The following is an 18691-nucleotide window of genomic DNA, read 5'->3' on the forward strand; positions in this document are numbered from 1 at the left end:
ACTCAATATAGTGTAATCAAGATATCATTCCTACGTTAGATCCAGTTGTAATCAGTAAAGTGAAGATGAGATTCATGTATTTGTTTTCCTGCAATTGTAACTGTTTCTACTTTGTATTGTGAAGTCTAATAATTGAAGCAGTGATTAAAGACTCTATCACTACAAATATTATTCAGCCACAACAAACAGAATGGTGAAAAATATTTGGTGGGAGCATCAAATTGCAACTATTTTGAAAACCATGGACAATTATGATAACTCCCACAAATTTCAAAATTGGCTGAAATGAATAATTACTTTCATTATTGTATTAATGCACCCCTTCATCAATCAATTGCTCCTACTGTCATAGAGTTATGGAAACTACTCAAAATTTTATACTTACAGAAAGCCTTTGCAAAGATACATTTACAAAAAAAAAAAACAAATTAAAGACATTCAAACAAGGAACATGAATGTCAATATATAATGTGAAAAGATTAAGCAACTACATGAGCAATTGAAATCAGTGAGCAATTTTGTACCTAATTGAGATTTAGTTCTCAAAAGGATAGTTGGACTAGTTTTCCATTATCATTGTTCAACTTGACAGGTGTCAAAATATGTTTCTCATCTCACATACAAGCCTCAGTAACTAATTCCAAGTAACTAATAGCAAGTGGTATTTCACCTCTACATCTAAATTAGATTTTCACAAATTCAGAACATGTAAAAATGAAATCAACAGAAGTTGTTCATTCTGAAATGACTAATGGATACATTATGTCAAGTAATTATACAAGCACAATTTAGCAAATATTTTACCAAATAACAAAAGAACAGAGAATTGAACAATGACTCAATGAGTCATAAACAATAAAACACATCTCATGGTCCCTCCAAAGAAATAAGCTAAAAAGAAATACCAAATATGGTTTAAAAGGAAAAACTATGCAACAAATAAATATATGGAAGTGAAAGATAAATAGCATTTATGTTCACAATAGTTTCACAGATATACAATAATATTTAGCTGAGTCAAAATCGATCTAGTAGATGAGAATTCCATCTACTAAACCTTAATGGATTTAATTAGTATTAATTCCGTTTAAAAATCAGTGCTTAACAGTGCTACTAATATTTAATTGTGGATCTAGTTGATCAAAAGATTCATGTTTTGCACGTATTTAAACCGCTTCAATAAGATATTATTATTATCATCGTCATTCCAAATGGAAGCTGTGTAATTTTAACAGACAACGACAGGTCTACACACCAACCCTAGTTCACCATTTATTTTGTATATCCGAATGGAATGATTTTTTAATTTCAAAGTATTTGACTTGTTAACCAATTTAATTCATTTTGCAGTCCATTGTGACACTTCCATGTTGACAACCCTAGTCATATTAAATCAGTAAGCATACCACGTTAACAAAAAAGTATCGAGTCCCAAATAGAACTTTTATTGTAAAATACGCTTGGATTAAGGAGATAATATTAAATTTTTTTGTTTGACTGACAGTTATTTAATTTATACATTAGGAAACAAAAAGAAGTTAAAATACATAGAGAAGGACGCACCTTCAAATTAACATAAAGTCATCCCCAGAGGTAGGGGATTAGAGAGACGACTGGCCAATACGAGCCTCCTATATTAATCTTTGTTTTCAGATTTGGGGATTCAGTAATTTCCAAACTCAAAAGCGAAGGCAACAACTTTTCAGGTAGATCCATCATCTTTGGGCACTTGACAATGCTGAGATGCTGGAGGGAGGTGAGGTGTTGGAGTCCCGTTGAAACTGATTCCAATTTCTCAAATCTTTCTATGCGAAGAGAAGTAAGAGATGAAGGAAAAAGACCGGACAACCGAATAAAATCAGTCACATCTTCATATGGTCCGCCATATAGATGTAGGTAACCAAGTGAGGTTGGAAAACTCTGTGGGCCCCACTCTGACATGGGCTTCTTCAACCCTCCTATGGTAAGAGAACACAGTTTTGGAGGCCAAAGCCCACCAGGAAAGGAAGCATCCAGACTTGTATAGTTTTTTATTTCCAAATGTGTTAACGAGGCAAGATTCGGCAACTCTTGGTTAGGAAATGGAAATGAATCCAGACTTGGACACTCATCTATTCTGAATGAGGTCAAATGGATGAAGAACTTCAATTCATTCATCGATTTAAGTTTCTTCCAGTCCCGGATAGAAAGTGACTTGAGCTTCTGCCCTCCTCCTGTTGGGAAAGACACAAATGTAATTGAATCACAGGTAAAAATAAACAATGACCGAAGACTATCTGGACAGCTGCAATGCTGTAAGCTGTCACAACCAGATACCCACAACCACCTAAGAGATGTTAGGTTGCTCCCTTAATTATCCTCCTCTTTCTCTCCTAAACTCACCAAGTTTGAACAATTATCTACCTCCAACCTCCTTAAATTCGTAAGAAGCTTACCTGCCTCTGCTTCAGATTCCCACAAGTATCTTATTTCACTACAGCATTCTATTCTTACTTCTTTAACTTCCCTAAGATACTTCATAACACCTCCCCACACCTCATGAGTAAGACCTAAAATATCATCTAATATCAACTTGGTGAGTGATGAAGCGACATGAACCAGGCTTGTCAACACACCATGACCACATCCTTTTACTGTCATAACTCTGAGTAAAGGTAGTTTTTCAAGTGAGACTTCAACCAGATTAGGACAAAATAGAATAATAAGCTCTTTAAGGCATGGAAACACTGCTGCATCTACAACCCCATTGTTATCGGCTGACCATACCCCCCATGATAGCATACTATCAAAAGTTAGAATTTCAAGGGATGGGAATGAAACACCTGTTCCAAGCAACTCCCAACCTACAACTTTCACCTTACTCATCTTCCCAATATACAACTCCTTAAGTGATGGTAGTTGCCCAAGTTCTGGTAGAGATGTACATTCTTCACACCCATATATCGACACGTGAGTCAACCCAAGAAACGAAGGATCCCCAACCCAATTAGGAAACTCTATACCCCGCATATGACACAATTTCAAGCTTCTTCAAACTATCAGCTTGAGGCTTCAGCTCAGTAAGGACCTCCTTATCAAGTGTCTCCTTTCGAAAAACGTTCAATTCAGAATCCCCAAAACTCACAGCAAACTCCAACATACTAAGCCTCGTTTGCAATAACCCATAACCCCAATCCAACTCTAACTCGGTAAGCCTCTTTTGTGATAAGTGTGAGCCGCGTGCCTCCGTTTCATTTTGTACATTGCCCAACCCCCAAATGGAAATTTTCCCATGGAGATTTTGCAAGTTTTTAAGCTCGGTTATTGCAAATCCGTTTTCACCTGTAATTATGATCTTGGAGAGAGTTTGTAGGCCTTTCAACTCACCAATCCCTAAGGGCATCTTCTTCAAACCAGGAGTATTCCTAATGTCCAAATGCCTCAAGTTTTTAAGCCTTAAGAAGCTGTTGGGCAACTTAGTTAAACTTTCACAGCCAAAAAGGATCAATGTCTGGAGATTATAAAGATTGCAGACATTTTCTGGAAAAGCTTGATATCAGTTAGAGATAAATTCAGATACCACAAGTGCTTTAGACTGCCAATGAATTCGGGTCCCTCGCTTATGCCAAGATGACTCAAACTTAGGACCCTTAATAATGGAAACTCCTGAAGTAAGTTCTTCAGGACCTTATTCGATAAGTAGAATCTTTGCCAATTTTTTATCACCCCAACAGATACCGCTAATAACGTTCTCAAACTTTTAGCTCCTTTTAGTGGCTCGAACCTTCCAGAAACCATGTATTCCTCACAAACAAATGACAAATGACGGTACTTTTCGAATGATTCATTCCTATGTTCTTTCTCCGTCCCAATGTCTACCCTTGAAAAAAACTCTCCAACAACAGATGTGGCCAAGTCACTCATGAGATCATGCATCACAAACAACGATCTATCATTTGGTGCAGGTTGAAAAAATGACCTTGACCACAACGCATTAAAATACTCGAGACCCAAGCGTTCCATTGTCTTATTTGTCATTGATTGCAAAAAACCTTCTGCCATCCACAACAGAATTAACTTCTCCTTGTCAAACTCAAAGTCCTTGGGGAACAAGGAGCAGTATGCAAACAACTACTTCAAACAAGGACTTTGAGTTTGACAAGGAGAAGTTAATTATAAGTCCAATATTATGTACATGACATTTTAATCATACCATATGTAACGTCTTAAACACCAAGGTAAACGTTTTTCAAATTTTAAAAGGAATTAAAAGTCATTTCATAAAAGTTAAACACCATAAATTCATTCTTTTACAACATGGAGTCAAAATCAGAGTATCAAATCATAAAGTCTATTGGATTTTGTGTATTGTCACGCCTTCGTTGTCACAATTGGAAATTTCAAGTCCAAAAGCTAAGCTAAAGGAGTCCTGTATATGTAATCGTTATAGTTATACTATTATTGCGTTCTTGGTAATGTAATCTTTGATAATTAGACTACCCTGAAGCCTCCTAAGTCAATGAAAACCAATAAGAAATTAAGTTACGTCAAGACATTAGCCATATTACATAAAGCAAATACATTAAAGTTCATATGCACTTCAGGACCATGAACTTTTCCCTAGAAACAAACATGATCGTGAACCACCATAAACTTCAAAAGAATGGCCATGAACACCTAAGGAGAAGCAATCTAGGCCGTGAACAACTTTCGAGGGGCCACTTTGGCCGTGAATTACTTGGCTAATCAAAACCTTGACCATGAACACATTCCTAGGCATCATATTGAGCGTAAAATCCTCCCCATGAGAACCTTTAGGCCGTAAACCCCTCCACATGAGCATATTAGGTTGTAAACTCAAAAGAGAAAAGGAATATGGAACCGTGAACTCCTTTTCAATTCAAGGTGTTTAGGGATTGTGAGCTATAATTGATTATTTCCAATACAAATCTCAGTAACCTATGCATTGCCTACCAGCAAACCAAGCACATACCAAATCAATTTCCTTATTCTCGTAAAAAGGGGCGTAAACCCCATTTCTCATTCCACAAACATATTTCACACTCTATGAGATCTCAGTAAACCATCCCAATGATTCAACCACGAACTCCAGAAGCCATTTCTTCACAACTCCTAATATTTAGTAAGTAATTCGTGCCTAGCTAGATATTTCGTACATTTAGTTGTTACAACTCTTTTTAATCACACATAACTTCATGTGTTAACAACATTAGGATACCAAAATATCCAAGGGATTTGTGACATCCCCTAATTTCTCGGCCAGAAAAGACCGATTTAATTTATGTTTTTTAAAATAAAATCAGAGAAATCTTTTTAAAAGATGTTGCGGAATTGGTCCCCAAACAAAATATGATAAAAGTTTATCAAAACCCTTCATTAAGAAGGTATATGTTTTCCATATATATATATATATATATATATATATATATATATATATATATATATATATATATATATATATATATATATATATATCAAAACCTCGGGACGTCATGTTCCGATACAGATTAAAAGCATAAACAAGACATTATAAGCATTTCAACAGTTATTTACAACTACTGGCCTATAATCCAAAAATATCTTGTCGTCCTCCGACTATGCTCGGGGTCCACTACCTGTAACATAAAAAGCTGAGTGGGTCAGGCTTGGGAGCCTGGTGAGCATATAGGGTTTTCAACCCACAATAATAATAAACTTACTAAGTTCATCGATCAACAATAACCCTGATTACCCGTTCCTGTTATCCTCACTTTACGTCCCTAAACACTTATCACAAGGGACCTAGCCTAAAGAATATCATCGGGATGGACACTACTGCTAAGGGGTTTCCTCAGCCATACATGTCCTAAAGGCAACCATGAGGGGGATGGAGTACAGCGAATGAACACTCTCAGTTCATTAACACCTACAGGTTGCGGACCTGCGAATGTTTCCCACTAAACTGTCTAGAAAGTCCGTGGTCGTCATCCAAACTCCGCTAGATGACTGGATCTCAAAACATATCGAGGCCTCTCATCAATTTTATTTTATCACACATCACTATCTACCCATGTTCTACCCAACATATTTGTAGATAAAAATACTTATATAGTTTAAAACTTGTATAAAACATCAACTCAACAGTTACCTCAAATAAAAAATTAATATATCTACACATAACACGTATTATAAGGTAAATACTTCATATCTATGTGTAAAATGAAAGTGACTATACACTCACTTGGTTTGATGATAATCGGGCAGCAATTCGTTTCCTAAAACGATCGTTTCTAATAAAACCGGGAGTTTTATTGAGAAACCGGGCTTTGCAAAAGTCGGGCTTCGAAACCGAAAAGATAAATTTTCCGGGCTTCTCGGGCACTTCGTGGAGTATTCCGGGCTTTACAATCGATACCGTGGCTTTGCGGGATGTTAAGATGAAGAAAATATTATTTTTGGGGTTAAAATTGACAAATTTTCAAAGTTACCCGGGAGGTCTCGCACCCTTCTATTTATAGGGGCGAGGCTTCTGATCGGACGGTCAGGAAGAAGACACGCCTCGTAGATCCAAGGGTTCGCAGGGAAGGCTCGCACGAGGGTAGCATGTGCGAAGGGCTCGGTGTTGGCCTCTGATTGGACTGCGGTCTACTAATCCACATGCGAGGTTCGGAGGCTAGGCGATGCGAGGCTCGGTCCAGCTGCGAGCTTCGGTTGGGCCTCCCTTTGGTCGAATCAGAAGAGGACACGGGGCAGTCTCGCATGCGAGGGAAGGCAACACGTCTTGCCAGGTGGCTCGGTGAATCAGCAGGTTCTGGATACGTGGCACATGCGAAGCGAGGACACATGGCACTTCCGGGTGAAGCTTATCTATGCGAAATTTCTCGAATTTTGTGCCAAAATCTTCTAAAATTCATAACTTTCGCATACGGGCTCCATTTTTGACGTTCTTTATATGCACGCGTAGCTAAAATTACGCTCTACAACTTCCATTTATACTTCGTCGGCTAATTTTGACTTTAAATTTTATATTATTATTTTTAACAGACCGGGATAGGAAATTCGTTAAAAATTCATAACTTCTTCATCCGACATCCGTTTTTGTTAGACTTTTTACTGTTGTGCTCCTAATGACGAGACCTTCAATTCTAGTTTAGGTTGTGTCGGCTAAAAATCGCTCGATCTAAATTTCGAGTTTTTAGCTGTCTACTACTAAGATGAAACTTCGAAAAATCATAACTTACTCATACGAAGTCAGATTTGGGCGTTCTTTTTATCGAACTTCTCAGTTTGACAAATACTACGACTTTTTTTTAGATTACTAAGGCTAAAAAGTAGTTTATCAAAAACTCACTTTTTACGACATTCAGCACCATGTCGGTTTTGTCGCGAAACTTCGACAGGTCATAACTTCTTCGTTATAACTTGGATTTTAGTATTCTTTATATCCTTGAAATCCTTGTTTCGAGCACTAAAACTTTATGTAAAGATATCAGGATTATCTCATACTTTAATATTGACACTTATTTTATTCTTAATTAAATAAACGCTAATAATTAAGCATAACACACATAATATTCACATAATTCCTTTTCATTTCTTCAAAATGAGTTACAAAGGTAAACCTAGAGTATCACCTCAATATAAATTCCTAGGCTAGAAACACGAGTGTTACAATTCTCTCCCCCTTAGGATGATTTCGTCCCCGGAATCACATATCACCAAACAACTGCGGGTAGCGACTCATCGTGTTACTCTCTGTTTCCAAAGTGAGATTTGGTCCATTCATATGTTTCCAACGCACAAGCACTAAATCGACCATCTTGCGTCGCAACTTCATAGTCTTACGGTTAATGATTGCCTCATGTTCTTCGATCAACCTCTTATTTTCATCTAACCTTAACTCAGAAGTTGGAATTATTTCGGGCACATCTCCCGTGAACTTTCTCAAGTAACACACATGAAAGGTGTTATGAATACCCTCCAGTTCTTCCGGTAACTCTAGCTTGTAAGCTTGATTCCCGATCTTTTGAAGAACTTTGAACGGTCCAATAAACCTTGGACTCAACTTTCCTCGTTTCCCAAATCTTATAAGTCCCTTCCACGGTGAGACTTTAAGTAAAACCGAATCTCCAACTTCAAAGGTTATCGGTTGTCTTTTCTTGTCAGCATAACTCTTTTTTTTCGATTTTGAGCAGCTAACATCCTTTCTCTTATCACTTTCAACTTTTCGGTAGTCTGATGGACTATTTCAGGTCCCATAACTGCTTTTCCCCAACTTCCAGCCAACATGATGGCGTTCGACACTTTTCCCCATACAAAGCGTGATAAGGTGCCATATTAATGATTGAGTGGAAACTATTATTATAGGAGAATTCTACTAGAGGTAAGTGTTCATCCCAGTTACCTTGGAATTCTAGGGTACATGCTCTCAGCATATCCTCCAATGTTTGAATTGTTCGTTCGCTATGACCATCGATTTGTGGATGATAAGCTATAGTTAAACACAACTTGGTACCCAATTCCTCTTGTAGACTCCTCCAAAACCTTGAGGTAAAATGGCTGTCACGATCGGATACAATTGTTAGCGGAACACCGTGAAGCCTCACAAGTTCCTTCACATAAGAATTCGCAGGTTTATCCATAGACCATTTCTCTTTGGCTGCTATAAAATGCGAACTCTTAGTGAAGCGATCAACGACCACCCAAATCATGTCGTGCCCATTCCTTGTTCTGGGCAGTTTAGCCAGAAAATCCATGGTGACGTCTTCCCATTTACCCATGGGTACGGGTAAAGGTTCAAAACTCCCATACAATTTTTGATGTTGTGCCTTAACCCTAGCACAAGTTACACACTCGGCCACATACTTAGCAACATCGAGCTTCATCGTCGGCCACCAATAATAGGGTTTTAGATCCCTATACATTTTTGTACTGCCGAGATGAATCGAGTACATGGTCTTGTGAGCTTCTTTCATCAGAAGATCTCTTACTCCACCTGTCTTAAGTACCCAAATCGTATCTTGGAATACCCTCAACCCTTGGTTGTTTGTACCGAATACTAAAGTTTTGCCCAAGCGTTCTTCCTTTCGGTCATTTGTCTCTAAATCTCCCTCTTGAGCTTTCTTTATACTTTCCACAATTGTCGAGACAACTTCAATTCTCAACGCTCTTGGCCTTTTCTTTTCAAGGTTTACCTTCCGACTGAGAGCATCAGCAACAACATTTGCTTTACCAGGGTGGTAAAGTATCTCACAGTTGTAGTCCTTGAGTAACTATAGCCAGCGTCGTTGCCTCATGTTCAATTACTTCTGATTAAAGAGATATTGGAGACTCTTATGATCAGTGAAAAGTTTACACTTTTTGCCATAAAGATAATGCCTCCATATCTTTAGGGCGAATACTACCGCTGCCAACTCCAAATCGTGAGTGGGGTAGTTCTTTTCATGTTCCTTCAATTGCCTCGATGCATACGCTATCACTTTATCCCTTTGGGTCAGAACACAACCTAACCCAACTCCAGATGCATCGCTATAAACTGCGAAATCATCAACTCCTTCAGGCAACGAAAGAATCGGTGCTTCACACAATCTCTTCTTCAGCTTCTCAAAGGCTTCCTTATGCTTCTCATTCCAAGCATAAGTAGCTCCTTTGTGGGTCAAAGTTGTTAATGGAGTAGCAATCGAAGAAAAGCCTTGGATAAACCTTCGGTAATATCTAGCTAATCCTAAAAAGCTTTGAATCTCCGTAGGACTTTTTGGTTGTTCCCACTTCATTACAGCTTCAATCTTTGCTGGGTCAACCATTATTCCTTCTTGGTTAACCACATGCCCTAAAAATTGGACTTCTTGAATCCAAAATTCACATTTGGAGAACTTTGCATACAACTTCTCCTTTTCCAGGACTTCTAGCACTTCACGCAGATGCTTTTCAAGCTCCTGCTTGCTCTTCGAATAAATCAAGATGTCGTCTATGAATACTATCACGGATTTATCTAGGAATGGTTTACAAACCCTATTCATCAAATCCATGAAAGATGTTGGGGCATTGGTTAGTCCGAACGACATAACCAAAAATTCATAGTGTCCATATCTTGTTCTAAACGCATTCTTTTCGATATCCTGCTCTCTCACCTTTAGTTGATGGTATCCCAACCTAAGATCGATCTTCGAGAAATAGTTCGAACCTTGTAACTGGTCGAACAAGTCATCGATTCTTGGCAACGGGTACTTGTTATTTATCGTCACTTTGTTTAGCTCTTTGTAATCGATGCACATTCTAATGCTTCCGTCTTTCTTCTTTACAAATAACACAGGGGCTCCCCAGGGCAACGAACTAGGTCGAATGAAACCTTTGTCCAATAACTCCTGAAGTTGTGTCATAAGTTCTTTCATTTCTATTGGTGCTAATCAATAAGGTGCTTTTGCTATCGGCATCTTTCCTGGTAACAAGTCGATACAAAATTCTACTTGTCGATCAGGGGGCAATCCAGGAAGATCTTCGGGAAAGACTTCCAGATAATCACACACCACCGGAATATTCTGCACCTCCTTCTTTTCCATCTTAGCATCGATCACGACCGCTAAATATGATGTAAATCCCTTGGCCAAACACTTTCTGGCTTTCATTAGGGAAATGATTCCAGAATTTACTCTGCGTTTGTCTCCATACACCATAAATGACTCTTTCCCTGGCGGGTTTACTTTTACTATCTTCTTTCTACATAATATTTCTGCATCGTTGGCGCTAAGCCAATCCATTCCTAAAACTATGTCGAATCCATTTAACTCGATAGGCAATAATTCCTCTTGGAACTTATTCCCATCCAAGTCAATGAGGATGCTTTTCATACGATGGCTAACAGGTACAAAATTTCGACTAGCAATCTAGACTAATAAGGCATTAACTAGCCTATCTACAGGAAAAGCTAGCTTTCTACCAAATTCATGCGATATAAAGGAGTAATTGGCTCCAGAATCAAACAAAATTTGGGCAGGCAATTCGTTTCCGAGAAAGGTACTTGAAGCGACATCAACTTCTTCTTTTGCAGCTTCAAGTGTCATCTGAAAGGCTCTCGCCTTCGGCTTTGGTGGTAGATTCGGCTTTGCGGCATCCTTCCTCTTTGGACAGTCTTTAAGAACATGCCCTACTTCATGGCACTCAAAACATACCCTCTTGTCGGACAGACACTGTAACACCGTAAATTTCAAAAATAATTTTTCGAATTTTTATAATAACATAATTCATTTAATATTCATAAAAACACCCATGTTTTAAATACAATTCATGTCATACAAAAATCCCAAGATCTCATAACATAAAATCTCGTGTGTGTGTACTGATCAAGCCAGCGCCTTTCCACGGTCGTCACTAGTACCTGAAACAAATAACACCAAAACACTGTAAGCACAAAGCTTAGTGAGTTCCCCAAAATATCACATATAACACATATTAGCCACTCGAGGCTATAACTCTATGGGTCCGTGCACCCGAACTCTGTGAACCCTCAGGTTCTAACTCTGTAAACATGCACAACATAAATCACATAGAATAATGCAGCGCAACACATAACACACATATAGCATACAAGCATTGTATCACATAACTCTAGTTGCCTACTCAAGGTAAAGTATAGTGAGAAGACCCACCTCGTGTATCTCGATAACTCGCAAATCCCTAGAATCACTTGTGCTCGTTCCTCTGCACTATAATCTTCCTATAACACAAGACCAATCCTATCAAGTCAACATTGGACAACTCTAGTCAACGGTCAACTTTGACCGGACTCGACGAGTGCACCAAAGCAACTTGGCGAGTCTAACGCGTTCACTAACTCCCTCGGATCTTTCTTGGCACGTCAAGCACTCAACTAACTCGACGAGTTTCCACCTGGCTTGAATCGCACGACAACCACGACTCAACTCGCAGAGTCTCAAGAACAACTCGGTGAGTTCCGGCTTGACTCAACCCTATATTAACTCTTCCTGACTCACTGGGTTATCCCCCAACCCGACGAGTCCACTCACTGAACATATTACGTGAAACCCCAACCCTACTCTTCGAGTCCTAAGAACGACTCAGCGAGTTCATGCCATGCACACACTTTTATTGACCTTCTGAGGTCAGATCTGCTTTCCCAAACCCTAGATCTATCCTTCCCAACCATGAATGTCACGTAAAGTTCGAAGCTTGATGCTTGTTTAACCCCCACAAGGCATCAAAAGGATATTTTGTCCCAAAAATAACCACCTAGGTCCAAAGACTCCATAATCACCCAAAAAGCTCTAATGGTTAAGGTCTCTGGACCTCTTTGAGTCCAGATCCAAGGCACAAACTCGAAGAAGGACTATTTGCTTCACATAATCACTCTGCAAAAGGGGTATAAAACCCTAACTCTAAAGATCATCCCTATAATTGAAGGAGATTCGAACCCTTACCTCAAAATGAAGCCTCTGGACTCTGATCTGCTGTAATCTCACCTCCTCCTTGCTCTTGCCACCCTCCTCTTGCTAAACAAGGAATACAAAGGCCCAAAAGTGACTTCCTCTTTCCCAAAATGAACTAGCTCTCTTAGGGTTCTCTCAAGGGACTAGTAGCCGCAAATAGGAGGCTATAAGTGCCTTTAAATAGGCTCCAAACCCGGGGAATTAGGGTTTCATTAAACAGCATCGACTCGCTGAGTCCAGACGTGAATCCTTGCCCAAATCGCGATCCTACTTGACGAGTTTGAGCTCCAACTCGCCGAGTCTCCTCACAAAATACTAAAAATATAAAAATGAATAATACCTGGGAATCCGGGCTGTTACAATTCTCCCCCACTAGAACTAGACTTCGCCCTCGAAGTCTCGCTCTGCAAATAGCTCCGGATGCTGCTCACGCATCTCACCCTCTGGCTCCCAAGTCATATCGGATCCCTTCCGATGCTGCTACTGGACTAAAACCAAGGGTACTCCCTTGTTCCTCAGAACCTTGATTTTCCGATCTCTGATTGCCACTGGTCTCTCAGCATAATTCAGGCTCACATCCACCTGAATATCCTCTAATGGAACCACTACCGACTCGTCGGCTATACACTTCTGCAATTGCGAAACATGGAAAGTCTCGTGAATCTGCCCCAACTCTGCTGGCAATTCCAATCGATAGGTTACCCTGCATATCCTCGCGATCACCCGAAATGGACCAATATATCGGGGCCCCAACTTGCCCCTCTTCCTGAATCAAATCACTCCTTTCCAAGGAGAGACCTTCAGGAGCACAAAGTCGCCGACTTGAAACTCAAGCGCAGACCGGCGTCTATCCGCATAGCTCTTCTGTCGACTCTGAGCGGTCAATAACCTCTGTCTGACCTGCTGGATCTGCTCTGTCGTCTGAAGTATGATCTCAGTGTTGCCCATAACATGTTGTCCGACTTCTCCCCAGCAAATGGGCGTCCGACACCTCCTCCCATACAACAGCTCAAAGGGTGGCATACCAATGCTCGAATGATGGTTGTTGTTGTAAGAAAACTCTACTAAGGGCAAGTACGTATCCCAACTTCCCCCGAAATCCAATACACATGCCCGGAGCATGTCCTCGAGTGTCTGAATCGTCCGCTCACTCTATCCTTCTGTCTGGGGTGATATGCGGTACTAAAATGCAGCCTAGTACCTAGCTCCTCATGAAACTTCTTCCATAATCTGGAAGTGAAACGTACATCTCGGTCTGAGACAATCTAGATCGGAACCCCATGCCGAGATACCACTTCCCTCACGTACATCTCTGCTAACTTTTCTGCGGAGGAGCTCTCACTAATAGCAAGGAAGTGAGCGCTCTTCGTCAATCTGTCCACAATCACCCAAATTGCATCAACTCCCCTCGCAGTCCTTGGCAACTTGGTGAGAAAATCCATGGTAATCTGTTCCCACTTCCATTGGGGAACGTCCAACGACTGCAACCTACCATGCGGTCTCTGGTGCTCGGCCTTAACCCTACAACAGGTTAAGCACCTCTCAACAAACCACGCAACATCCCTCTTCATACAGGGCCACCAATACTCCTTCCTCAGATCCAAATACATCTTAGTGGCCCCAGGATGGATCGATAATTTCGACCGATGAGCCTCTTCCATCAAGATGGTACGTGTCCCTCCCACAAACGGTACCCAAATCCACCCCTGAAATGTCATAAGTCCCCGACCATCGGTAACAAACTCCGATACTAATCCTACAACTTGCTCTTTCTTCTGGTTCTCTGATCTCGCTGCCTCAGCCTGTGCTCCACGAATGTTGTCCAACACCGGAGCCATCACGGTCAAACGCAAACAGACACCTCACAACGGGGCGCTCTTCGCCCTGTGACTCAGGGCGTTGGCTACGACATTAGCCTTGCCCGGATGGTACAGGATCCCAACTTCCCCCGAAATCCAATACACATCCCCGGAGCATGTCCTCGAGTGTCTGAATCGTCCACTCACTCTGTCCGTCTGTCTGGGGGTGATATGCGGTACTAAAATGCAGCCTAGTACCCAGCTCCTCATGAAACTTCTTCCAGAATCTGGAAGTGAAACGTACATCCCGGTCTGAGACAATCGAGATTGGCACCCCATGCCGAGATACCACTTCCCTCACGTACATCTCTGCTAACTTTTCTGCGGAGGAGCTCTCACTAATAGCAAGGAAGTGAGCGCTCTTCGTCAATCTGTCCACAATCACCCAAATTGCATCGACTCCCCTCGCAGTCCTTGGCAACTTGGTGATAAAATCCATGGTAATCTGTTCCCACTTCCATTCGGGATCCTCCAACGGCTGCAACCTACCATGCGGTCTCTGGTGCTCGTCCTTAACCCTACGACAAGTTAAGCACCTCTCAACAAACCATGCAACATCCCTCTTCATACAGGGCCACCAATACTCCTTCCTCAGATCCAAATACATCTTAGTGGCCCCGGGATGGATCGATAATTTCGACCGATAAGCCTCTTCCATCAAGATGGTACGTGTCCCTCCCACAAACGGTACCCAAATCCGCCCCTGAAATTTCATAAGTCCCCGACCATCGGTAACAAACTCCGATACTAATCCTACAACTCGCTCTTTCTTCTGGTTCTCTAATCTTGCTGCCTCAGCCTGTGCTCCACGAATGGTGTCCAACACCAGAGCCATCACGGTCAAATGCAAACAGACACCTCGCAACGGGGCGCTCTTCGCCCTGCGACTCAGGGTGTCGGCTACCACATTAGCCTTGCCCGGATGGTACAGGATCTCACAATCATAATCCTTAACCACATCTAACCACCTCCTCTGCCGCATATTTAGGTTGGGTTGATACATCAAATACTTCAGACTCTTATGGTCCACCTATATTGTACATCAAACCCCATACAGATAGTGATGCCAAATCATGAGAGCAAACACCACTGCCCCCAACTCTAGGTCATGGGTGAGATACCTAATCTCATGTGGCTTCAGCTGCCTCGATGCGTATGCTATTACATGCCCTCTCTGCATCAGCACCGCTCCCATCCCCAGGATCGATGCATCACAGTACACCACAAAGTCCTCCATTCCCTCCGGGAGGGCTAACACCGGAGCCTCGCATAACCTTTGGCGAAGCGTCTCAAAGGAGGCCTGCTGCTCGAGGCCCCATGAAAAAGCTACACCCTTTCGGGTCAATCTGGTGAGTGGCACTGCGATCTTAGAGAAATCCTTGATAAATCTACGATAATAACCGGCCAACCTTAGAAAACTCCTGATCTCGGAGGGTGACCTCGGCACCTCCCATCTCATCACTACCTCAACTTTGGCCGGGTCGACCAATATCCCTTTCTGGTTAACGAGATGTCCCAGGAACTGGACCTCTCGCAACCAGAAATCACACTTGGAGAATTTGGCATAAAGCCTCTCCGATCTCAGAACTCCGAGGATCTCCCTCAAATGCTCCTCATGCTGCTCCCTAGATCTCGAATATACCAAGATGTCATCGATGAATACAATCACTGACCGATCCAGCATCATCCTACACACTCTGTTCATGAGATCCATGAATACTGTCGGGGCATTGGTGAGCCCGAAAGTCATCACCACAAACTCGTAATGCCCATAACGCGTCCTGAATGTTGTCTTCTGTATGTCCTCATCTCGCACCCTCACCTGATGGTATCCAGACCTCAAATCGATCTTGGAGACCCAAGATGCTCCCTGTAACTGATCGAACAAATCGTCGATCCTCGGCAACGGGTAACGGTTCTTGACCGTCAGCTTGTTCAATTCACGGTAATCAATGCACATCCGGTGTGAACCATCCTTCTTCTTGACAAAAAGGATAGGCGGTCCCCACAATGAGCTGCTCGGCCGAATAAACCCCTTTCCCAACAGCTCCTGAAGCTGTGAGGACAACTCTTGCATCTCTGAAGGTACAAGGCGATAAGGCACCTTGGCAATAGGCGCGGCTCCCGGAACCAAATCGATACTGAACTCCACTTGCCTCTCAGGAGGCACACCCGACAACTCCTCAGGAAAGACATCTGGGAACTCACGCACTATCGGAACCTCCTCCACTGACCTCGGTCTCTCGGAATTAACCCGCGTATCCATAACGTATGCCACAAAACCCTTACAGCCCTGTTGTAGACACTGCCTCACCCTAGCTGCTGAACAAAACCCCGATCTAGAACGTGTACCCTCGCCGTACACCGTAAGAACTCCCCCACTAGGGTCTCGTATGGTCACCCGTTGTCGCTCGCAGTTGATAACCGCACCGAATCTGCTCAACCTGTCCATGCCCACAATGACACAGACATCACCCATCGCAATAGGAACCAAATCAATCGGGAACTCAACACCGAAAATCTCGAGTATGCACCCGCAGATCACCTCTGTGGCATATATCACCCTCTCTTCAGCTATGGAAACTCTCAGAGGCCGACTCAGCGCCGCGCAACTAGCACTAATATGCTGACTAAAAGCCAAAGATACAAAAGACCGACTCGCACCTGAGTCAAATAACACCAAGGCAGGTACAGAATTCACAAGAAAAGTACCTACGCATAACATAATATAAGCATAATATCTCAATTATCAAAATAAATACACGAAAGAATACATACCAGCCACGACATTGGGCGCTGCGCGGACCTCCTCCGCGGTTAACTGAAAGGCTCTCCCTCGTGCCCTCGGTGCCTCGGCCTTCACTGGCCTACTCTCGGTAGCTCTGATGGTGGCAGGGGCAGATCCCTGAGCTGATCCCCGCAACTGCGGACACTCCGCCTTCCGGTGTCCGGTCTGGTTGCAGTGAAAACATACTGCAAACCCCTTGGGGCAGTCCTTGGCCATATGCCCCTCCTTGCCACATTTGTAGCAAGATCCAGCTCTACATACTCCATCATGACCCTTGCCGCACTTTCCACAAGTGCAGCCCTTCTGGCTCCCAGATTTGGGATCAGCGGGCTTGGCCCGCTTGGCTGCCGGCTGGGACTATGCCGGTCGCCGATCCCTCACCTGAGACTATGCCTCCTCCGTGTCCTGAGTCTCTAGCTCAATCTCCCTCTTCCGGGAATTTTCCTGAAGCTCGACAAATGTTCGGTACGAGGAGTTCGCCACGAACTCCCGAATGTCTCGCCTCAAAATACTCAAATATCGGCTCATGCGTGCCTGCTCAGTGGACACGTGCTCAGGGCAGAACATCGCCCTCTCGTGGAACATCCTGGTAATCACTGTAACAGACTCAGTACCCTGCTTGAGGGTTAGAAACTCCTGGGCCAAATGCTCCCTCTCCACCTGGGGAACATACTCATCTCAGAACATGACAGTGAACCTTTCCCAGGTCACTGCTGCAAGCTCAGCAGGTGAAAAGTGCGCTGTCACAAACTTCCACCAGTCCTTCGCTCCCAAGCGAAGCTGGTTCAGCGCGAACCGGACTCTCAAATGCTCAGGAGATGAGCAAGTGAAGAAACACCCATCCATGTCTGAAATCCACCTCATAGCCGCCACTGGGTCCTGGATCCCATCAAACTCTAGCGGTTTCGTGTTGCTGAACTCCCGGAATAGCAACGCATCACCACCCTGTGTGTCACACCCCGAAAACCAAAGGCGGAAACGTCTCTGGGGTTGACTACCACGTTGTGTATCAAATCCAATGTACATAGTAATCACAGTAAACAAACATTACATTACATACATATGAAAGTTTACATTTGTTTCAAAAGTAAAGTTATACACGATATACATATGCATCATATTAACAAAAGTTGAGACAAGTCTTCCACGCACTCCGTCTTCATCAAAAGAGATCATCGGGTACCTGTCTAACTTGGACCTGAGAATACAAGCGGTTTGAAAATCAGCATAAAGCTGGTGAGTTCATAAGCGGTTTTGTTTTATGAAAATGTATCGGTTTCCTTTATTTTCCGAAACAGTTTGTTATCCAAGAAAATCCCATATTTTCTTATGTGAAATTGGTTAAGTTATCATCGGTTACCAATTCGATTATGTATTGTATTTTACCCTAGGAAAATCCCATATTTTCCTAATTGTAAGATCGGTTGTATAACACAAGGTATAGTTTAACACACAAAACTATATAATGAAAATCTTGGGATCACTATCCCGAAAGACATATAAGATAGTTTGACACATCTGAAAGCACAGGTTTAAGATCATGGGATAATCGTCCCGTACTAAATGCGAGATAAGTTGATGTATATATGTAAATATAGATTAAAACCATGGGATCACTATCC

General features: G+C 42.2%; 1 pseudogene; it reads right to left on the reverse strand.

The window, feature by feature from the left end:
• Positions 1–1563: 1563 nt before the first annotated feature.
• Positions 1564–4029, reverse strand: LOC145037635 (putative disease resistance protein At3g14460; annotated as a pseudogene).
• Between the last annotated feature and the right edge of the window lie 14662 nt (positions 4030–18691).

The sequence above is a fragment of the Lactuca saligna genome, chromosome 3 (genome assembly GCF_052625555.1).
Source record: "Lactuca saligna cultivar CGN05327 chromosome 3, ASM5262555v1, whole genome shotgun sequence".
Taxonomy (NCBI): Eukaryota; Viridiplantae; Streptophyta; class Magnoliopsida; order Asterales; family Asteraceae; genus Lactuca; species Lactuca saligna.